General features: G+C 36.2%; 1 protein-coding gene across 1 annotated transcript in view; it reads right to left on the reverse strand.

Moving 5' to 3' along the window:
- LOC107560432 (dystrophin-related protein 2-like) overlaps positions 1-24,384 on the reverse strand; it is a 147,131-nt gene that overhangs the window by 106,543 nt on the left and 16,204 nt on the right. The gene's annotated exons all lie outside the window — the stretch shown is intronic.

A 24,384-nucleotide genomic window follows, 5' to 3' on the forward strand; every position in this document is an offset into this window, starting at 1 on the left:
CACAAATCCTATTTCGATGGTGGACAAGCGACAGAGTTTCAGGGCTACGTGAAGATGCGTCACTCACCCATGAGTCAAAGTACAAAGGTGGGCAAAAAATTCTGAAGTTCAAAACAGAGCCATAAAAGTTTAATGTGCAGCTGGCTGGTAGTAACTAGCCAAGAATGAGACCAGATATTTCAGAGCTATATACTGTATATATATTAGTGGTGTCAAAATTAGCGCGTTAACGCAGGCAATAATTTATTTTTTCAGTTGAAAGCATTAAAAATATTTAATGCAATTAACGCAATTTCAGAAAAATGTGCGATAATTTTATTTTATTTTTTTTATCGATTGACAGCACTAATATATATATATATACAGTCATGGTCAGATTTATTGGCACCCTTGGTAAATATGATCAAGGAAGGCTGTGAAAATAAATCTGCATTGTTAATCATTTTGATCTTTTATTTAAAAATAATTAACAAATATCTAACCTTTCATTGAACTACAACAATTGAAAATGGGGGGAAATATCATTATGAAATAAATGTTTTTCTCAATACACGTTGGACACAATTATTGGTACCCCTAGAAATTCTTTTGAGTAAAATATCTGTGAAGTATATTCCCATTCATATTTACACTTTTGAGCATACCAGGGGCCGGTTGCACCAGCTGGACGTACACCCGGTTGTAAGACGAGGCTGGATGTAAAATGCGCTTTAAGTCGTGCGTAGAATTTATACCCGTTGCACCATCTCGGCGTAGTGCTACGTCTGACACTAAATCTTACACCTAGTCAGAGGTAGGTGTAAAGTGAAAAGTCATGATTTGCTCGGACATTATTCGTTTTTAGGATTCATGTCTGTTAGTTAATTATTACTGCAGACGTGAACTGTAATGTTTATGGTCTTTTCGGGCAGGATAAGCGATATCAATCACGAAGCTCTGTGTAGACTATCCTACCACACTGTCGACATTGAATACAAAATATATTTCTGTAAAGCATGTAATAATTATGCCGTAAAATATTACATATGAACTGGGATTATTAAAAGAAACTGAACCATATGTTTTTTCAGCCACAGAAAGACAGCAAAACACAAAATGTCACATAGTCACAATTACCTCAGGAAAGACATTCATTGTACATAAACTTGATAGTCAGCTATAAAAAAATAACTCTAGAGAGAAGCATTGTATTACATTTATTATATTTTACTTAACCTTGATGAAATCTGTCATGGGAGTGTGCAGGGAGACTTCAGATATAAAAATGCGGACTGGTTAGGAAATGTTTACGCAATGAAATCATAGCGCAGTGATTTCACTTATATTATGTCTTGAGCAATTCAGTTCTATATTAGTAGTTGTAGCCATTGCGGCGTGAATGTCGTCTCAGCTATATCTATAACTGAGGGAGAATGTGTCGGCGTGGACGCGCATTGTCTACGCCGGGCGTAGTTGTGCCTGATCGTAGTTTCAGTTGGTGCAACAGGTGTAAATATTTATCGTAAAGCAGGACGTTGCAAAGCCCAGCGTAGGGCTTACACCCAGCGTTTTTACGTCTAGCTGGTGCAACCGGCCCCAGGGTGATTATGAACATGAAATTATCCAGCCATGGCTTCCTGTTTCACAGGAATATAAATAGGAGGGAAAACAAAGGCCAAATTCCCTTAGTCATCCATCACAATGAGAAAAAACAAATAATATATTTCTGAGGTGCAGCAAAAGATAATTCAGCTTCACAAATTAGAAAGTGACTTTAAGAAAAGAGCTAGAGCAGTGAAAATTCCCATTTCCACTATCAGGGCAATAATTAAGAATTTCCAATCAACAGAAAATGTTACAAATCTGCCTGGAAGAGGATGTGTATCTATATTGTCCTAACGCACGGTGAGGAGGAGAGTTTGAGTGGCTAAAGACGTAACTAAAAAATTTGCTTTTTAGCAACAAACACTCAAGATGGGTTTGGTGCACACAGGGATAAAAAGTACCCCATGTGTAGAATGAAATATACTGCTGTTTTTATATGTTGTGGGCCTATATTTCTGCTTGAGGTCCTGGACATCTTGTTTAGATACATGGCATCTTTGGTTCTATCAAATACCAACAGATAAAAAATCAAAAAGTGACTGACTCTGTTAGAAATCTTATAATGGGCCATGTTTGGATCTTCCAACCGGACAATAATCCAAAAACAAACCTTAAAAACAACACAACACAACACAAAAAAAAGCTTCTGCAATGGACATTCCAGTTCCCTGACCTGAACCCTATAGAAAATGAGTGTGGTGAACTGAAGAGGAGAAGTACCATCATGGAGCTGGGAATCTGAAGGGTCTGGAGAGATTCTGGATGAAGGAATTGTCTCTGATTTCTTGGCAGGTGCTCTCTAACCTCATCAGGCATTCTAGGAGAAAACTCAGAGCTGTTATTATGCCAAATGGAGGTTTCAAAAAGCATTGAATAAAAGGGTGCCGTTAATTGTGTCCAATGTGAATTAGAGAAAAACATTTATGTCGTAATGATATTTCCCCCCATTTTAAATTATTATTCTCCAATGAAAGGTTAGATTTGTGATTTTTTTTTAATGAAAGATCAAAATGATTAACAATGCAGAATTATATTTACAGCCTTCTTTGATCATATAAACCAAGGGTGCCAATAATTCTGACCATGAAGGTATATATATATATATAGTGTTGAAACAGGAAGTGAAGTAAACAGAAGAGAAAATAATGATCCACATAACAGAACATAAACCTGACAATAAGATTGTTAGGCTATTGTTAGCCTATATGTATAACAGTTCGTTCTGATCATCGAATCCGACTGGACAAGAGACTTTCTATTGATATTTCCACCTGCGCGCTTTCTAGACGCGCTGTCAGTCAGTGCAGTTACATTGTTGCGCCACAAGGTGGTGGAAAGGGACTGTCTTTGAGGGAGTCTTTAAAGGGGTCATCGGATGCAAAATTCACTTTTCAAGTTGTTTGAACATAAATGTATGTTGGAAGTGTGTGTACACATCCATCCTATAATTATAAAAATCCATCCAGTGTTTTTTTTAAATCCCTATTTTAAAATCCCCTTTCTCAAATCAGGCTGTTCTGAGATTCCTGTCAGAATGACGTAGTTCTGTACAGGCCCCTCCCACAATAGTTGATTGACAGTAGAGTTTCAGCACAGACTGGACTGGTGTCTTACCTTAGCTCCGCCCTGAGTGAGCTGTCATCAGTCCGCCATTGTGTTGACTCTGGTGCAGGGGAAGACAAGATGCCTCCGATTAAGCGATTGAGGTGCTTTATTGTTGGATGTAATAATGAATATAGCAGTCATCATTTACTCCCGACATCTGAGCTACTGAAGACACAGAGGATTAACGTTACTTTCCCTTTGAAGTGAATGCGCCACTCCCGATCAGCCTAAATGCATCTATGTTCGCTCGAATCATTCGTGATCCAGCCTCATCTACAGAAGAAGTGAGTATAAGGGGTTTTTATAAATCTTTGCAAATCACCTTTCCTAATAATGTGCTAATTAGCAAGTTTCACGATGAATGCGGCTAAAGTAAACAGTCTCTCTGAGAGCAGCTCAGAAGAGAGGGGTGGGGCCAGCAGAGCTCATTAACATTTAAAGCAACATGGACTATAATGGCTTGATAAAAACAGAGCTGATTTTGACAGGTTTAAAAAGGTGTTTTTTACACTAACACTGAGAAATTTTAACCAAAGTATGTTATAGACTTTTAATTAAGACCCTAAAAAAATCATATCAACTTGTGCAAAATGAGCATCCGAGGACCCCTTTAAACCGTTCATTCAACTACACATTCAAAAACGCTGATTCATTCAAAGAGAGACAAAATGAAACGCTGTTGAAATCATTTTAACTTTGAGCGCCACTTTAGAAGGCTCAGCTGACAAGCAATGCGTCAATGCTAAGACAGAGATTTAGCTTTTCTTGGACATGACAGCCTATCTTCACAAATATATATGACTCGGCCTGAAGTACAGACACAAATAATCGCACATGCTCAGTTGATCTCTCTCTCATTCGCTGTCTGTTTAGGCTTGTTAAGTTCAAATCTATGGAGCCTCTATACAAATCTGCATGGTACACATTATGTTATCATTGCAAACTTATTTAATATTCAGCATGCACCTTACGCCTGCGGTTTGCTCGTCAGTAGCGATATAGCGATATTGCGGTTATCGCGACAGCCCTAGTAGCAGCCATTCATAATTTACATTATAGTTTCTGCTGAGAGTAAAAGTCTCTCTCTGTTTTTCCAATGTCCCTGTTCCAAGTCATGCACACAAGGCTGTGGTGTCACTTAGTTGTGTATGAGTGAACTGATATGTGTAGGGGCTCTAGAAACACAGACCAAATGAAAGCACGAAGAAAAGTTCCTGAGTTATTTCTCTCTTTTGACTGACAAGTAACAAGAAACCATTCATTTTAATATCTAAAAGAGAAAAAAATCTATGCTTTTATGTCTGTTTAACAACACAGTTGATTTCTTGTACGTTTTCTAATAAACAATTGAATCTGTCCTGTGATTTGCACTGTGGTATAACTGAGACTGCAGCACTTAAAGTTAAAAAAATTCAATTTGCATCACTATTTAAGCATGCTCATGTTGTTGCAAACCTAAATTACTTTTTTCTGTGGAACATAAAAAAATACTTTTTTTTTTTTGCCATAAAATGTTTCAAAACACTCTAATTTCAGCTGGATAAAAGCAAAAACAGTGGAGACGAACGGGACACTTTTGAGTCCTTAAGTCATCATAATTCAAGAATTTCGCACTATTTAACAGATTCAGATTTTCACCAAAAAACAACAATGGACCTCCACTATTCCCAAAAACAACACTGGACCCCATTCTTCAAAATATCTTCGGGATATCTTCACGGGAAAAAATCTTCATCTCTAGGAAGAAATGAAGGCATCCGAGTTTGGAACTACATTACACTACACTATTCCTTTAAAGATACCACAAAATTCCACAAAATTCTTGAGGCAGGATAATTTAAAAAGTGTCATTTTCGCCTCCGCTCCATCCTTGAGCATTCAGCCGGCTGAATCAAGAGCATTTTAAAGCCCATCTGCGCATTCTCACCAACAAGAAGTCTCGGGTGGCTTGGAAGTGAAACTTGGAGAAGGTAGAAGAGATGGAGACCGTATGACTGAAAGCAAATAACTACAGTGAAAAACACTCAGGCTGTGTACCACCCTGCACCAAACTGTGCTACAAAGGACCAACAGCATTTAGTCACAAACTACACAAACAGAGCGCTTGTCACTTTAAGTAGGGCACCATGCAGAAGTGCATTTACCACACAAGCTAATCCATCATTCACCATGTTAGCTCCTCTGTCATTCCCTTTGTGCCCTGATAATGTCGCATTTTGTCGCTAGGAATTGGGAGCGTTCATTCAGATAAACTTTAACATGGCTTTAGGAGCATGAAATGCTTTTTGATGGTGGGTCAAATCAAATCAGCTTTATTTACAGTGGAGATTGTCACAAACTGGGTTTTACAGGGAGCCAAGATTATACTCTTCAAATTGAATGCTAAAGGGGGGAAAAAAACTTGGGAAGTGCTAAGCTAATTTTGATCCGGTCACCTTAGTTGAATAAGTAATCAAAAGGTTGTTACTTATAGGTGACATACGACTTCGCCCTGAACGGATCAAATGTATGTCACTCTATTTGCAGATAATAGGGTATATAGACCCTTGCAGAGGGTAATGTAATTAAAGAACCACCCAGTAAGAACACGTAATGTGCTCTCCCATCAGCCAGCCACTGAGAGAAACACAGATAGGCTAGAGTGTGCATTTATGTCAGTGAAAGAGACATACAGAAACGGAAAAATAAAAAACGGAGGCAGTTAGAGAGGAAGAGAGTGGTAGGTTGGTGGAACAGGCAGTGCAGCTCGAAAAGTGCCTCCTGACACTCTCACTTACACAAAGCCGCGTCAGCGTCCCCAAGGTTACCATCTGCCTCGCAGCTCTCCACGATCCACACTTAATCACCGCACAACCTCTTAGACACTAATTTCCTGTCTTTGTCAGAGGAGGCTGCTCCTAACAGAGGGGAATTTTCAAAGTGCTGATGCACACAATGGACGCCGTAGTCAACAAACCTGAGTCTTCCCGTTCACTCCGCAGTCTCACTAGTTCCAAGGAGCTTCATTTCAACTAGCCACCGGCATATTGGCATCAATTCATCAAAAGCATAAGCAGCTAATGAATTGAAACATGTTGGATATGAGAGCAGATAGAATGGATTTGGATAGTATAGCGCAGAGGTCCTGTACTGTTTTTGTTTAAGACGGTGCCGTTAATATGTACTATTGCAGCATTTTACATTATAAACTTGGAGTGAATGACATTTCGCAAAATGTCTAAGCTATTTATGGTGCCAAAAGTGTATTTTTCTGAATCAGTCTTATGCCTAAGGTCTCTGAAAATAATGGTGGAGGCAAGTTATTTCTTTGTTATCAGTTTCCAGAGAAAATAAAATATGTGCATATTTAGCACCGTGAGACCTCTGCAGTCAAGCTAGCTGCCTCAGTACTGCTACACAACAACAGACAACCCACAATACTTTGTGTTCACACCAGTGTTCCAAGATTTGAACAAAACAAAAGTATATACATTCAGTACTGCTGCATTTTCATACACCAATCATTACATACATGTTCTCAAATATATGTTTTAATGCAAAGTTTCCACATAAAACTAAAAAGGCCCTCATTACCCATCTCACACAAGCTGAAAGAGAATGGCCTGTTAACCCCAAGGCATTTTATTGGCTCAGCTACACTCAAACCCACCTTCACAATTAGGTCTTCAAGACCTCCACCACTGCATCCCCACAATGCACAAAGTGTATAATTCATCTTTTGCACTCAGAAATGGAGCCTCACCAGAGGAGGTTAAGTAAGTAGAGGAGCCTGAGGTGTGACCACCTCCTCAACTTATGCACACTTTTCCCGCAGTCTGGAACCATCTTGGCAGGATACAGATTTACACCGAGCTCCAGTGTACCCAGGCGGCTACGCTACACTGCACGCACAAAGAGAAAAACATGAAAAACTCAGCCGAGCCAGGTAATGAAAGATTATATGAAAGATTAGAGGACTAGCTTTATCATCTCAGATTTGCTCAACCTTTACAAGCTCTGATGTCTCCATAACTATATTAGAGAGGATAATGGTACGATAGGCCATCATCTCAATCATCGACACCAAACGGAGCAAAGCAGAGGACAATAATCAATCCGGTCACATTGATATCCCCCATCTGAAAGCTATGAAACTCAATTGTGAATGTTTATGAGCTTTAAAGTATAATTATGATGCTGCTTATTGAACCTGAAGATGTTACATCTTGGAATCCGATTACCACAAACATGGGTGTTTAATATGATTTCAACAGCATTAAAAAGTGCCTTGGTGACACCAATGACGCAAACATTTCATTTAATTGTCGTCGTTTTACAATAAAATTAAAGTGTCTTAAAACAGTATGCACTACAGATCCTTGTGCAATTTCATATGCATCAAACTTAATTTGAATATTCAAGGAATGGTGCACCGTCACTTCATCTGCATATTTTAGCCATGTGCCAATTGTACATTCCGAGTCAAAAATATTATAGCATAACTGCAAGTGCTTCCAAGTTCCCCCATTACGTAGAGGCACATCTCAGAGCTGTACATTTCCTCACATCTCACCGAAGAAAGAGCCCATCAACAACGTTCCAGCAGGAAAAAAACAGCTTTTATTGGTCTCAGTCCCTCTGTGGATTTGATCTGTGATGGTCTTGATGGAACAGTGAGGCTGATGGCCACTACTTTCCACATCCAAACTCATGCTGCCAATAGATATGGGGAGGATGATGCACTTCAATGTGTACACAGCCCCATTATCAGGCCTGTAATCACACTTTCTTTTTCCCTAATGGAGTTTTGGTCGACTCTGTGAGATTGTTCTTTCTTTCAGGTCGATGGGAATACATCATGCTCATATTATCTGTGATATTGATCTAGGACTAGTCAATAATGCCTTTTGGGAGATAAACAACAAACCATACCAACATGTGGGAAACTGATATGTTTCTTAAAAGGGGAGACTCTAGGAGGGAAGCCATGGCCAAATACTTTAATAAATAATTAAATGCAAACATAACCCAACAGTGAGTTTGTATGGATAAACCATAAAAAGTGCATCTTAAAGGTGCTGTATGTATAGGATTGACACCGAGTGGTTGAACTAGGTATTGCAGTCCAAATTCAAAATATTGCAGAGGGTTTTTTTTCACCCGGCCCCTCCTCCACAGACTTGACACACACGCAGGTTACCAGATTGACTACACTAACAGGGACGAGCGCACATGATGATGAATGAAATGAAATACGCTGTGTTTTCCACCAACTGGCAACCCAGGGTGCCCGAAATACAATTGGGTAAACTGGCAGTGGGCGGGTTTCACAAACCAAAACAGAGACCGACGTTCCGGCCCGGAACGCACATTTTCAAAGGAGAATAACTGACTGTAGCATTGTTTTTCAAATAAACAAGTATGTTAACTTAGCATGTTTCTTAAATATCTGCAAACATATTAAGGTATTTTTATGCTTTAGTAGAGTCAAAAACTTACATACTGCACCTTTAAGCATCAGCTGAATTACACTCAGATGACTTCCATATAAACAGGAAAGCTCTCCAATAAAAATCAAGTCAAGGTATTGTATAATCAAAGTTATTACATTATATATTACATCTTGTTTAGCAAATATGTACAGTATCTTATACTACACATGAAATTATCTGCTTGAGCGCTATATAGCTATGTTTAAGAAGCCATAAATCATCTATGTTTAGAGTGTTTTTTGCTAGAAAGGAAGTTCAGGGGTACAGTTGGTCTGTCCTCATCCATCTGGAAGCTTTGGACCATATGACAGCACACATGACCCAGCTTCTCTCATGATGAGCAAAACTGAATTCATTACTCATACACGCATATACCAGCAAGTCAAAGGTAAGATAAAAGAAAAAGTATTTCAATAACATATCTCAAGACATGTAATACTTTCAAAGTAATAGGAGAGGAGCAGAGGGTCTATACTTATGCTTATTATTCTTATTATCTCTCGAATACTTGATTCTGATGGGTCAATCGCTGCATTCTGATATTAAATCACCAGACTCCTCCACTTTGCAGATCACCCTGTTGGGTTTATATTGAAATACTGACTGGATGACTGTGCATACCACCTTATTCAATACTGCTGAAAAATCATTTTCAAGAAACGGTTTCATTTTTTTTTCTGAAAATCTCTTGCCTGAACTTTCAAGAAATCATATTTTTCCACCTCAGGCAAAATAATGGCAGAGCTGTAAACGCTGTAGTGTTGCTTTCGTCAACGAAAATTATGACTAAATATCGTCGTCAACGAACCATTATTACGTGACGAAAACGAGACAAGACGCAACGTAAATGCTGGTCATGTGATGATGACTATAATTAAATGTATAATGCAATATTGTTGACGAATAAAAACGAGACTAAATGTGGTTTACAAAATAAAAACTATGCTAAAATGTCTCTTCATTTTCGTTGACCAAAACGAGATGAAACTAAATGTTATAACGTTATTTCGTCTCGTTTAGTGGCGTTATTATTATTATTTTGCAGTATTTCTGTTTCCTGTGTCTCACTTCAGGGGCTGCATCAGGTCGCACTGCGCAGACGCAGGCGACGTCACTTCCTCAAGCACCACTCGCGGCATTATTTAGAAGACGACAACAAACAAAGTTAAGTCTGACACAGAGAAAGGGACCGATGGCCGGCCAGCCGGGTTTCGTCTTTGGGAGAAAAAGAAGAAATGACATTTGGAAAAACTTTCATTACATAGAAGTGGAAAAGAAAATGGAATGTGTTGTGGAAAAAGATGGGGAGAAATGCGGCCACAAAATCACAGGAAAAACACCACGAACCATAAGAGACATCTCAAGGCATTCCATAATGAAATTGAGGTAAGTCAAGACATTAACGTAATGTTACTTTCTATTTTAGAAAGCTCATGAGGCTGTGGTTAATGCGTCTCATTTTAACGTTAGCTTTAAACGTTAGCCACTGGAGCTGAAAACGACTGAGACAAACGTGTGTGACTAGCGTGTGTGTGTATATTTGTTTGTGAGAGAGTGTAAAGTGGGTTAACGTGTGTGTGTGTGTGTGTATTTGTTTGTGTGAGAGAGTGTAAAGTGGGTTCTTAGACTAAAATACAATTTTCATTGACTAAAACTAGACGAAAATAGTCATGGATAATTCTGGCTAAAATGAGACTAAAATGCTCAGACTTTTGGTTGACTGAAACTTGACTAGACTAAAAAGAGTATGAACTCTTAAATAAAACTAATAAAAACTAAAATGACAGCTTCACACAAAGACTAGACTAAAACTAAAATTAAAACAGGCCGCCAAAAACAACACTAACTAGTAGGCTAGCTTGTGGTGTACCTTGAAATGAAACACATTTCAATTTAACAAAAATACTTGTAATCGATTAAATTTCTTTTACAAAACATTGTTTTGTGCCAAACTTGCCACATTCAAAATGTTTCAGGGTTGAAGTTTGAAAAAAAATAAACTAATCTATCAAACCTTTGAAGCAGAATATCACGTTAGGCTTGGGAGTCACTATATGTCAGGCTTTTAGCTCTGACGCATTAGTGAGATGAGTTATGGAGAAAAAGGTCATTAACATTCACAAATCTAACACCATATATATTAAAACAGTGTTCTTTATCAGTTTCCATGGTGAGTCCGTGATAATTTCCCACAGTGGACATTAATGAAAACTAGTTCATTCTTTGTCATGGCTTTAAAAAAAGATCTGTTTGCAGTCTCTCACATATCCATTTATTATGGTGGAATAAATTAGGAATAAGATGAATCAGAATCTCAGTAGTCATCATGGCTACATCCCACCATTCGACAACAACAAAGAGACTCCAGCAGTACCTTAAAAAACCTTAATATTTTCCTTGTAACCAATTAGACTGTGCAAACAAGCTTTTCAATGTTTTTCGATCTAACTACACAAATAATGTCTCTCTCCCGTAAGTCTATTCTCACTCATGTCAGCATAGGCACAACTGTAAACAAAACACATGCAACTTATGAACTGTTGCTTCATTGGATCAAGGTAACATCACCTATTTATCAATGGATCCTCTGCACTGAATGGGTGCCGTCAGAATTAGAGTCCAAACAGCTGACAAAAACATTGCAATAAATATTGACATGTCTCCAGTCCATTAATTAACATCTTGTGAAGTGAAAAGCTGCATGCTGTAATAAACAAATCCATCATTAGGATGTTTAAACTTTAAATCATCATTTCTGGCCAAAATACGAGAACAATCCATAATAATGCTTCCTACAGTGAAAACGTCTCAACTAAAATCCACCAACATATTTGTTTAGAACTGGTTTGAAATGTTTTTGCTTGTAAACAGTTCTGGATCTGTTAATATTTTTCTCCTGATTCAGATGAGACGACATTTTCACTGGAGAAAGCAATAATATGGATAAAGGACTCGTATTTTAGTCGGAAGCAACAGTTTGAAGTTAAAAATGTCTAAATTATAGATTTATTACAAACACACAGCCTTTTCCTTCACATGGATGGCCTGAGGGTGAGTACATTTTCAGCATTTGTTTATCTGGGTGTGCTATTTCTTTAAAATAACAATTCACAACAAAAATGTACATTCTGTGATCATTTACTCACTGTCATGTCACAAACCAACATGCTGTTTGTTATTTCATCTGTGAGATACAACAGGAGACGTTTGGAAGAATCTTCACACAGCTCTTTGCCACATAATGGTATTTGTACTATAGTATATGCATTGTATGTTTATGCCACTTTGATGACAATCAGAACTGCTGTTTTATGGGGGAAAACCCCTCAGAAGAATATTTAAAATTTCCAATAAATAAATAAATAAAAATAAGTGTACAAGTTTACAACAACATGAGAGTGAGTCAACAATATCAATATCAATATATGCTGGGTGAACTATTCCTTGATTAATGATATTTAGAGCTGGATGGGATTCATTTTGAACAATACAATTCAAAGGTTAAAAACAAGAAAGCTAATTCAATCTAGGTATTGATTTTAAGACACAACCCTACAAAGTAACAGAACAGAGGAACAGAGACTCTCTGTAGTTGTTGACATTCAACATCTGATATTGGATCCGAGATACAGAATCATTTATTCTGATTCCTGCAAGAGTGCGTAAAAGAAAGATGCCTTGATGACACCTCAAAGGAGAGCAAAGGAAGAAAAAAAACCTTTCATATCATCAATAGAACTGCACCAAAGAAAGATGATGATGTGATCAAACATCAGGCAAAAGCCAGAGGAGAAATCATCTCATTCGAGCCTCTGATTTCAGTAGTGGTTATAGATGTAAAGCATGTGATCAGAGATAGGAGAAGTAGTGCACTCCAAACACTATTTTTTCCCCCAAAGTTCTGGCAACTAAGGGAGTACTTTTGTACTTTCACAAGTGCCCAGTCATCAGTCTCCCAAAGAGCACAAGGTTGGCAGGGTTTTCCGACCTGTCACCTGCTAAGACCTCGACTCCATGTCCACTCGACATCCATTTGTCTAAAGCCTCTCAGCCTGACAAACTCTGAACCTGCTCCTACAATTGCCTTACATACAATCCCAAACTCTTCCAAGCCATATGGCTGCAGTCAGTAACACTGATGTATGTAGGGTTCAAGCACACATTAAATTGATTAAAAGTGACAATATTTCTATTTTAAATAAATGCTGTTCTTTTAAACATTCTATTCATCAAAGAACCCTGACAAAATGTATCTTTGTTTGCAGAAAAATATATATTTTAGAAAAATATTATATATATAGACATACATACATACACACACACACACATATATATACACATAATTTCTACTCAAATATTGCTATGTTAATTATGGGCTCTGTATTCTTGTGCATTTGGAATTTGATATCAGTGCCTGACAACATAAAAATAACTAAAAATGCTGCAGAAGTGGAGCGAAACAAATCATAAATTTTACAGCTACAAACATTTCATTAATTAATTCAGCTTCTAATTAAACAGACAGAAATGAAAAGTGAACCTCTGTCTATAGGTACAGTCTTTGATGCACTTGATGCAGCACTTTACATAGTGCTGAAATTTTTCACTTCAAAGACTTCTCTTATAAATGGGTTGTTAAATAGACAAATAACACGTAAGCCCTTTTCAGAGTCTGAAGCCCCTAAAGATTCAAATCAATAGGCTTTTTCATTGAAGAAAACACTTTGCTTTTGAGTCAAAGCTGGTGCAAACGCACGCCCCTTAGCCACACATATCTAGGAAGAATGTAACTTTTCCACCTCCAATCTCACAGTCCACACAGCAAGTTTCACACATATGCGCTTTGCCATGTGCCGATAAAACACTTTAACACCCAAACCACAAACAATGCCTGAAGAAGAGGAAGAATACCACTTGTCTGAGCCAGTTCCTCTGTCTCCCTCCTCAACCCCAGTAAAACAACAAGAAGAACAAGCAGAGGCTCTCTCTCTCTCTCTCATTGTAGCATTTTCCACCGAACAGTTCAAATGGCTTGGTTCAGATGACCCCATTATGAGCACTGTATTTAGAGACTCAAATTAATACGAACAGTATGCCAAGTGAAAACAGTAATTGACTCTATTTGAACATGTAAGGTGCATAATCATCTTCAGTAAACAGAAAACAGAGAAGCTGAAATGTGCAGCACGATAAATTCCTTGTGTGTGTGTGTAAACATACTAGATAATAAAGCTCTCTTTGACTTCTGACTCTGAAATCATTCCAACTGCAGGCCGTTCGTTCAAAACAACATCCCACCGCCTCAGGCCTTCATCTGTCTCTACTGCTCTGAGCCTTTATTGACAAATAAAGTGACACGGCTCAGAGTGTTTCAGCATTTAGAACTTAATGTGAGGGAAAATTAAATGGATTACTCAGTCAAGGTTTGTGTAAATCACATCATGCTTCCGCCTCATTGAAGTTCCTCAACTCTGTAAGGGGAGGAGACAACCTCTAATGAAGACTTTCTTATGGATGCAATACACTACTGGATATCTCTGTCAACACGAGAAGCGAAGCAGAACGTAAACTGCAATCGCATGGCGGCAGACCTCCTACCCTGAAGTCCAACGCGGGAGCTGTAGGAGAGGGCATTCAATTATGAAGTAGATCTGTCTCCAGGGCAGCTGCATGATGCACTACTGTGCGCCATCTTTCCACCCAATGCCTCATTTGGAGACACAGAGACTGAATGGCTTGAGAACAACCGCTTCTGCACAAACATCCTTCCGTTTGTTTATCTAATCTATTTTAAACATAGTCATGGGTTATATAATCTGTCATTAAATTACCATTATAGACCTTTACATCTCTGCATGGAGCCTATTTGTACGCTACCATTTTGCACATTTATTTACTGTCAACTTTCTGCTCTTTTTATTATTATGTTATGTTCATATATACTGTATATATATATATATATATATATATATATATATGCACTTTTTCATCAAACTAAAAAAAGGTGGCATCGAGCTGGAGTTATCATTTGTTAACTAAAACCATTAAAAACCTTTTTTTTTTTTTAAATAAATGTTTTTCAACAAAGTACTAAAATAACTGAAATAGAAAATATATATTTATGTATCTTTGAAATTCTATTATATTTTTATTAATATTTCAAACCAGTTTTTATTTTTATATTTTCCATTTTCAATGGAATAAAATTAATTTAATAATTTTTAGTAGTTTGTGTTTTATTGTCTATATAGTTTTTATTATTTTTTTATTTCACTTTTAGTTATTGTAGTGCATGAAGTTAAACTAAACTAACTAGCTAAAATATATTTTTTATATTTTATTTTAACGTTTGTTTTATTTCAAGTAATGTTTTTTTATGGTTTTAATTTTAGTTTCAGGTTTAGTTTTAGTTAACTATTAGAACCCTGAAAGTAGTAAATAAATAAAAATTAATAAAAACTATATAGACCTGTTAAAAAATAAATAAAGAAATCAAAATACAATACAATTACTAACATTTAACTTAATTTAAAATTAAAACAGAAACTATGAAAAATAATGCATTTTGGGATACAGTACTCCATTTAGTGTGCTGTTGCATAATGCACATTTTGCTAACATTTGCATACTAGTATTCATATTTTTTATATATATATATATACACACACACACACACACACACACACACACACCCATTCAAAAGTTTGGGATCAGAACTATTTTTAATGTTTTTTACAGGAGTTTCTCATGCTCATCAAGGCTGCATTTATTTGATCAAAAATACAGGACAAAAATAATATTGTGAAGTAGTATTATGATGTAAAATAACGTTTCTAATCTAATTTATTCCTGTGATGCAAAGCTGAATTTTCAACATCATTACTCCAGTCTTCAGTGTCACATGATCCTTCAGAAATCATTATAATATGCTGATTTATTATCAGTGCTGGAAACTGTTGTGCTGCTTAATATTTTTTTTAGAACCTGTGATACTTTTTTTCAGGATTCTTTGATGAATAAAAAGTTAAAAAGAAGAGCATTTATTTAAAATAGAAATTGTTTCTAACAATATACACTGCCGTTGAAAAGTTTGGGGTCAGTACATTTTTTTAATTCGTTCTTTTTTTGGAAGAAATTAAAACTTTTATTCAGCGAGGATGTGTTAAATTGTTAAGAAGTGATAGCAAAGATTTATATTGTTAGAAAATATTTATATTTTGAATAAATGCTGTTCTTTTTAACTTTTTATTCATCAAAGAATCCTGAAAAAATATCACAGTTTCCAAAAAAATATTTGGCAGCACAGCTGTTGCCAACATTGATAATTCTAATAATAAATCAGCATAATAGAATGATTTCTTAAGGATCATGTGACACTTTATACTGGAGTAATGGCTGATTGAAATTCAGCTTTGCATCACAAAAATAAATTATATTTTAAAGGATATTAAAATAGAAACCATTATTTTACATTGTAATAACATTTTGCAAGATTGTGTTTTTTTTCTGTATTTTTGATCAAATAAATGCAGCCTTGATGAGCATAAGAGACTTCTTTAAAAAACATTACAAGTTTTACTGATCCCAAACTTTTGACCAGTACTGTATACATATAGCCTTATATCTGCTATTTGCCATATATTGAAAAAAATATTTAATAGTTTAAAAGAAATATATAGGCCATTAAGAAATTTTAAATATTAAAAATATATTACATATTTTAAAATATAATATAATATATAAAATATAATACATTTATATAAATATAGCTAATTAATGCAATATATAATGTAATATATAATGTAATGTGTTACCATTCAAAAGTTTGGGGTAAGATTTTATTTTATTTATTTGTTGAAAAATCAAATTACATTATATATATATTTTTATTTTTTAATAATCATGAGGGGGGGGGGGAAATAATTTTCCACAAAAATATTAAGCAGCACAACTGATTTCAACATTGATAACAATAAGAAATGCTTATAGAGCACCAAATCATCACATTAGAATGATTTCTGAAGGACCATATGACACTGAAGACTGGAGTAATGGCTGCTGAAAATTCAGCTTTCCTATGACGGGAATAAATGAAATGTATAAATATATTAATATATAAAACATATGTAACGTAAACCAATACATATAAAAACAAATATTTTTCCTCCTCTCAAAGGGAAAAGGGCAGTCATCACAGTCATGTGGGAACCACAAGCTCAATCGTGCTGAAACCATCCATCCGGCACATTAGCCCGTCTCCCACTCACAGACTCATCTGTAGTTCCGTCTCATTCAGTCCGACACCCACGGCTGCAGCCACCCTTATGTGCTGAAAACTGACATTCAGACACACATTTCCATTGGCCGTTTAACTGAAAGAGCTTTCAAGGTCAAGCTAACTCTTCCATTTATGCCAAAATATAGGGTCAGCGGTTCTCTTCGCTGGGGATTTTAGTAAATAATATTTCAAAGATTTCAAATGTGTCGATTAGCAGTTGTATCATATTAAGCACAAGCCCAGCTGGCCATTTCTTTTCTATTTTTGTAAATTGCAAGTGGTCCAGACAGTGATTTTACTCTGTAATTTCACTTTAGATGTGATTTTTTTTTTCTATAGATGAGTGACTTAGCGCATCCAGTGACAATGATGACAGGCCATTAGCCGCTGGAGTGTTGCCCTAATAGTTTTTGATGGAGTGGACAAGGCTCATGAATTTTCTGATTGAGTCGAGGGTGTGCAGGTCAAGTGTGAGTGCCGCCCATGTGAGGCGGTCTGTGCATCATTCCGCTTTATAGAGACAGACAGTTAGTCTGCAGAGCAAAGAGGAATACAAGAGCACATCACACAGGCATCCTTTCAAATAGCCTGTTTTCACAGCAAGGGGGCATTGAGTGCACTGCCTACAGAGTAAAAGACAACATGGTGTGAAGGAACATGGGAAGCCTGAATAATCACAAGGGCAGCTTGTCCTTTAAAGAGCGATCATCAGATATTCAAAGAACAGAAACTTATTTTCTGACATGCTAAGTGCATCAAAATGTGAATAATGCTTTTTTTAATGCAAAGCGAGGGCAATTACAGAATCAAAGTATTCAATTCTTTCACCTCAAAAAAATAGATGAAATATGTAAAGTGAACAATTTTTTTAACGGAAAATGCAGTTACTACAACACTGTTACCATAATCTTGGTCATGTGTAAATACTGTTTAAAATGCTGCTATGTGTGATTTTAAAATTGTCTAACAATAACGATTATAGAAACACTCAAATTAAACGGACAAAAAAAAAAAAAAGGACACAGCTTTACATTTCTGTCATTTAAATTAGTCAATAGTTTTAGTTTTAGTTATATTATTATAAAATTATGTCTTGTTGGATCACAGTCATTTCTAATCAATCAATACAATAAATAAAAACAAAAATCATGAATCAATGTATTGGCCTGTTCATTGACAACCGTACTGCTGACAGGTTTGATTCTTGAATGGCACTATTGTTCATGCATCCAAATAGCCACCAACTGTATTCTGCCGCCTTATGAACGCAGGATATGTTCCTGGAAATACACTACAGGACAAAATTTTGAAATAATTAAGATTTTTTTAATGTTTTTGAAAGTCTCTTATGCTCAAGGCTGCATTTATTTGATTAAAATACAGTAAAAACAGCAAAACTGTGAAATATTTTAACAATTCAAAGTAACTGTTTACTATATTAATATAGTTTAAAATGTAATTTATTCCCGTGATGCGAAGCTGAATTTTCAGCACCCGTAACTCCAGTGTCACATGATCCTTCAGAATCATTCTAATATGCTGATTTGGTGCTCAAGAAACATTTCTTCTTATTATCAATGCTGAAAACAGTTTTCGCTGCTTAATATTTCTGTGGAAACCAAGATACACTACCACTGAATAGCTTGGGGTAAGGAAGTGTTGTTGTTTTTTTATTATAAATAAATAAAAATGTAAAGTTTCAACTCATCAACGAATCCTTAAAAATGCACCTCAGTCGGTATTAAGCATCAAAAACTTTTGATAATGTTTTCAACAATGATGATAATAAGAACCATTTTTTATAACTGAGCACCAAATCAGCATATTAGAATGATTACTGAAGGATCTTGTGACACTGAAGACTGAAATAATGCATACCTTGTGATATACCACAAATGTCCAAAGCTGCTACCTTTTTAAAAAGCTATTTAATTTTTAAGGAGCCATTAGGAGCAATGCATTCTGACTGTTATACTACTGAGTTTTTCTTTCTCTTTCTAAAATCTCTTCTCTGGAGCTGGAGAATAAGAGCCACAAAGGCAATTACAGAACAACTCTGGCAGCTGGAATGTCTCATCTTACTTTCCACCCTTACATATTACAGCGTAATTAATTAATAGCAATCATCGTTTCCCAATCTGCAGTAAATGGATTTCAGTCATAATGTCACTTTCTGAGGACAGACGGTGATAACTTTGCCATTCTTAATCATAAATCCAATTTAAGATTGCTAAGGAATGGCATCCATATTTGATGAAAGCCTATATCTCAAATCAAAGACCAATAAAGCCTGTAAAATCATTTACAGTAGATCACAGGAAATGAGTGAAGGGGTCTTCCTCCAGTCACCACCAGACACACTCTCAAAGGCTGTCTCTCTCGCTCACAAATCTGTCAACTGCCTGTTGCATTTAAAAACGGAGCCGCAGACTTCTTTTAACTTAAGGCAAGAGCAAAAAGAGAGTGGATACAAAGTGTTCCTGTAAGCAAAAGAACGAGAAAGGGGAAAACATATTTGCAACATTTCCATGCAGCTAGAGGAATCTTAAAAGCATGCTGTGGTGTTGTCAGGGCCAATGCAGAAACTTCTGCCCACTCTATTAAAACCCCACCAACATTTCCTCCCTACATTAATTTCACTGCACTCAGAAAAAGGTTTTGGGGATGAGAAACGGAGGCAGAGCGGGGACAAATTGCTTTGGTGTTGCAGAGAGCACTCCCCCTGGAAAGAGAAGCACAGGAGACGCCTTCTCTAATTAAAATACTTCCTTGTATTTAAAATGATGAGGTGTAATTAAAACCATTTAAAATGTTCTATTTTTGCCTCGAAATGCCAAAAAAGTGCTGAATAAAATTTCCTCAAGAAGAACTGCAAAGAGAAAGGAGTAGCTTAAATGGATTCAGTGCTGGATTCGATACAAGTTAAGCTCAGTCGGCAGCATTTGTGGCATAATGTTGATTACCACAAAACATAATTGCCTTGTTCTTCAATTTTTAAATAAATAAGTATATACATTACACTTACAATAGAAGTAAACAGGCCTATTTTTCAGTCAAAACAGAAATGTGAAGCTTACTTTATATAAAACAACTTATATTCCTTTAGGAGATGCCATCACAACGGTGTGCAGGATTATTCCTCAAGAGCGCGTCATTCAGCATTCAGCATACTAATGCACACGCAACACTTCCATCTATCATTTTCCTTCACTCTTCATATGCATCCAATTTATGGCCCTTTTCGATCTCATTTCCAGCACTATGCACTTATCACCCACATGCAGAGGGAGTGCCTTACTCTCTAACCTCATTCATTGATCAAAAAGCAACACCTGCTCCAAAGCCTTCAGGACCACAGTACACCTCAAAGGTATGATGCACATGAGCAGACACAGTATTTCTGGCAGGTTACTGAAAAAATATATATATTTCCTGTCACTGTAGTTTATCTTTCAACTAAAATGAATGAAGCCTTCTCACTTTGTCTGATTTCTTCAGGCTGGGTGAAGTGGATGACTGTGACACTGTTTTCCCCCCAATTTCTTCTGAATAATGAGCTCTACCTTTCTGAAAGCAAAATTACAGGGTATTATTTTATTTATTTTTTGCCTAGTACTCTTGGGCTGAGTGATGACTCCTCAAAAAAATGATCCTGTAAAATAAATTATATTTTTCCTTTTGCTTTGTGCTCTCAGTATTGATTAGTATTGCACTGGTAAACTGCATTATGGAGGTCATGGCCAATATATCAGCTATAGTTTAAAGCTTTATAAACTTATTAAAAGATAATATGTGAATTGCTTTTTCAAGCCTTTCAACCTCCTTCTGTTAAAATAAAACTTGCAAAGCCGCTTTTTCACCAAAAGAGAAAGCACATTCAACACCTTGAAGACCTTTAAATACTGTAATTTTCTATTAAAATGGAAAAATAAAAACTTATTTAAAAGAACTATTTTATTAAATTGGTCAGTCTGACTGACTCTAGATGTTCCTCCTTCAGAGCTATTAAAAATACACAATGCATGCTCATGTGTGACTGCAAAATTGAATTTTACAGAAACTGAAAATTTTATAAAATTCTATTACTGTAATGTAATGACTTATTGCTTTAACAAACCACCACTGCCTTCACTGGTGTATGACCAAACCAGATTACCCCGAGTAAAACAAAATCTTTTAGGATATGAGGCCACTGCAATTAACATTTGCATTATTTATCAAGGCCTCGCATCAAAAGGCACAGCGTTTTTGTCTTAATTTGACAGTAAAATAGATGTATATGATATGCCATTACAAGTATATGCTGTTTAATGGACTCTTAAATGCTGGCAAGCACAGAGCATCTTAATAAACCCATTTGTCAGAGAACACCGATGAGGATGCTTTGTTTAGATCAATAGTATCCAATGACCATGTCTCTGAGTGCTGAGTTAAAGGAATGTTCCAGGTTCAATATAATTGACAGCATTCAATGCACAATAACAATTACCACGGAAAATACTTTCGACTTTTCTCTTGCTCTTTTGAAAAGCAAATTCCACTATTACAGTGAGGGACTTTTAAATGGAAGGCAGCAGGCTGAACTGTGAAGCTCATACTTTGCCTAAAGTACTTACATTTATTCCTCAGTCTAAAAAATTTATAGTATTTGATTGTAAATGTACTTTTGTGTCAGTTAAAGACCAGTTTACCAGGTTTGTAAGCTTTACCAGCAATATATCATCATGCGAAGATTTCATGAGAAAACTGTGGATATTCTAGCAAACTAGTCTCATGTTAACAAGAATAATATTTAAGTTTTACGACCACAGTTAAAAAATATATATGGTGCAAAACAAAATTATCTTCTATGGTAATTGATCATATGAAATGCTATGGACTGAAGTTAACTTGCACTGAACAATGGACATTTCTTTAAGATGTTGCATCAATAATATAATGTAATGTCAAAATTTGTTGTTATGATTATCCATGACATTGGACAATTTCTACAGCATTTGCTGATCTATGTTAAATTATATAAAATAAAATAAAATAATAATAATAATTGCTACTCCATAACACTAACCCTCACCCATAATACAATGTTATCTACCACTAAAGGGTGCACATATTGGCACCTTAAAGGTATAGTTCAACCAAAACTCAATGTAATTTATTTCACCAAAAGGCACGATATACTTTAAGCGAAATCAAAGAATGAACTGATATGACATCATTTAGAACAAAATCAGGTCTAAACAAAGTTCGTCTGGAGTTCAAAACAGCGGCCCAAGTTAACTTTCTAGAAAAATTCAGCTGGTAAACACCTTCAAACTACCATTGATCCTGCCCTCTTTGATTAAATCAAAGCTGCTTGCTTTGAGGCAATCTGTTCTATAAAGCACTATATAAATAAACGTGAGGTGACTTGACTGGAGTCCCAAATTGCAGAGTTGATGTAAATATATCCACGTCGCTATGACCAGATGCTTTCTCACCGCTGTTATTTTGTGTGTTTATTTAGTTACTGAGAGGAAAGCGCACAGCACATATTTACATATTCATCTAAATGTCTTTCTTAGCAGTCTGGGTGGCGTTGGGATGTTCGCTAACCATATGCGACCCTGGACCACAAAACCAGTCATAAGGGATAATTTTTCGAAATTGAGATTTATAGATCATCTGAAAGCTGAATAAATAAGATTTCCATTGATGTATGGTTTGTTAGGATAGGACAATATTTGGCCGAGATACAACTATTTGAAAATCTGGAATCTGAGGGTGCAAAAAAATCAAAATATTGAGAAAATCGCCTTTAAAGTTGTCCATATGAAGTTCTTAGCAATGCATATTACTAATCAAAAATTAAGTTTTAATATACTGTATTTACAGTAGGAAATGTACAAAATATCTTCATGGAACATGATCTTTACTTAATATCCTAATGATTTTTGGCATAAAAGAAAAATCAATAATTTTGACCCATACAATGTATTTTTGGCTATTGCTACAAATATACCCTAGCGACTTAAGACTGGTTTTGTGGTCCAGGGTCACATATATTGCTGCAAAAGTATTTCAAACAACTTCTACCCCCAAGCGATTAACAAAAAAGAACATTGGTGTGAGTATATCAGGGTCTTTACTGTCTTCTATAGAATAAATGATGACATATTAATGAACGTTCCAAGTTCCAAAATGAAAGTCAGTGGGGTCCAAAAAAAAAGGACTCCAATTACTTCCATTGAAGTGTTCTACAAAAGAAAGTCATACAGGTCTGGAATGAAAAGATCTTGAGTAAATGATGACAGAATTTTCATTTTTTCAGTGAACTGCTCTTTAAAGGCACACATTAATATCATTAATATCTAAAGGGTACACATTTTTTCTTACAGTAGATGTACAATTAGCTGATTCTATGTGAAAAGTGGCCAGTGAGTTCATGGAGGCCAGCAGGAAGCCGTCAGAGAGAGCAAATTGTGGTGGGATGTCAGGTTTAATTAGCTAACAGGGCCTGAGGACTCATTACTCGCCGAGCAAAGAATAGAATAGGGAGAACTACATCCTCCTCCCTGGTTCCTGTGCATCACCACAGGGTCTTGATAAAGGGCAAGCAAAACCACCAGCGACCCCCTTTAGAAAAATGTCAACCATATCAAAACTTAACAGGAACAATTATGTGTCTACAGTTGGGTATGAGCAAGTCAAACACGGGTCAGCGTTGTTTGGAATCACACGTCTAATGGGGTAAAAAAAGACAAATGGGCTTCACTCGCCTCTTTTCATCCTATCAACCTTCATATATTCCAGAGCCCGAGCTCATATTAGTCAGATATCGAACTGACCCTGGTTTGAGGACTGGCGCGTTTGCTTGACAGCGTTCGATCGATACCGCTTGCCTTGATATCTGTGATCACTGACGTTGCAATTACAGAGCCACTTCAGCGATCCAGATGTGGTTCTTTTGACATAAATCATTCAGGATTTCGCTGGTGTGAGACTACATTCAGTTTCAGACTGATTAACAGGATAAACTGTATCAGCAGTATAAGGACGCCTTAAAGTCTATAGACTTTAATGACTTTAATGACTCTGATGTGAAGTGTAGTGCCTTAACCAGCGAATGTGACATTTACAATACCGGTCAAAAGTTTGAAATAATTATGATTTTTTTTTTAATACTTTTATACTCACTAAGACTGCATTTATTTGACTAAAAATACAGTGATATTCTGAAATACTACAACTTAAAAGTACCACTTTCTATTTTAATATATTTTAAAATGCAATTTATTCCTGTGGTGGCAAAGCTGAATTTTTAGCAGCCATTACTCCAGCTTTTAGTGTCACATGATCCTTCATATGCTGATTTGGAGGTCAAGAAATATTCATTATGATGAATGTTGAAAACAGACGAAACCATGATCTACTATCAGTCAAAAGTTTGGGGAAAGCAAGCAATGC

This window comes from Sinocyclocheilus grahami, unplaced genomic scaffold, assembly GCF_001515645.1.
Source record: "Sinocyclocheilus grahami isolate Dianchi unplaced genomic scaffold, SAMN03320097.WGS_v1.1 scaffold727.1, whole genome shotgun sequence".
In the NCBI taxonomy this organism is placed as follows: domain Eukaryota; kingdom Metazoa; phylum Chordata; class Actinopteri; order Cypriniformes; family Cyprinidae; genus Sinocyclocheilus; species Sinocyclocheilus grahami.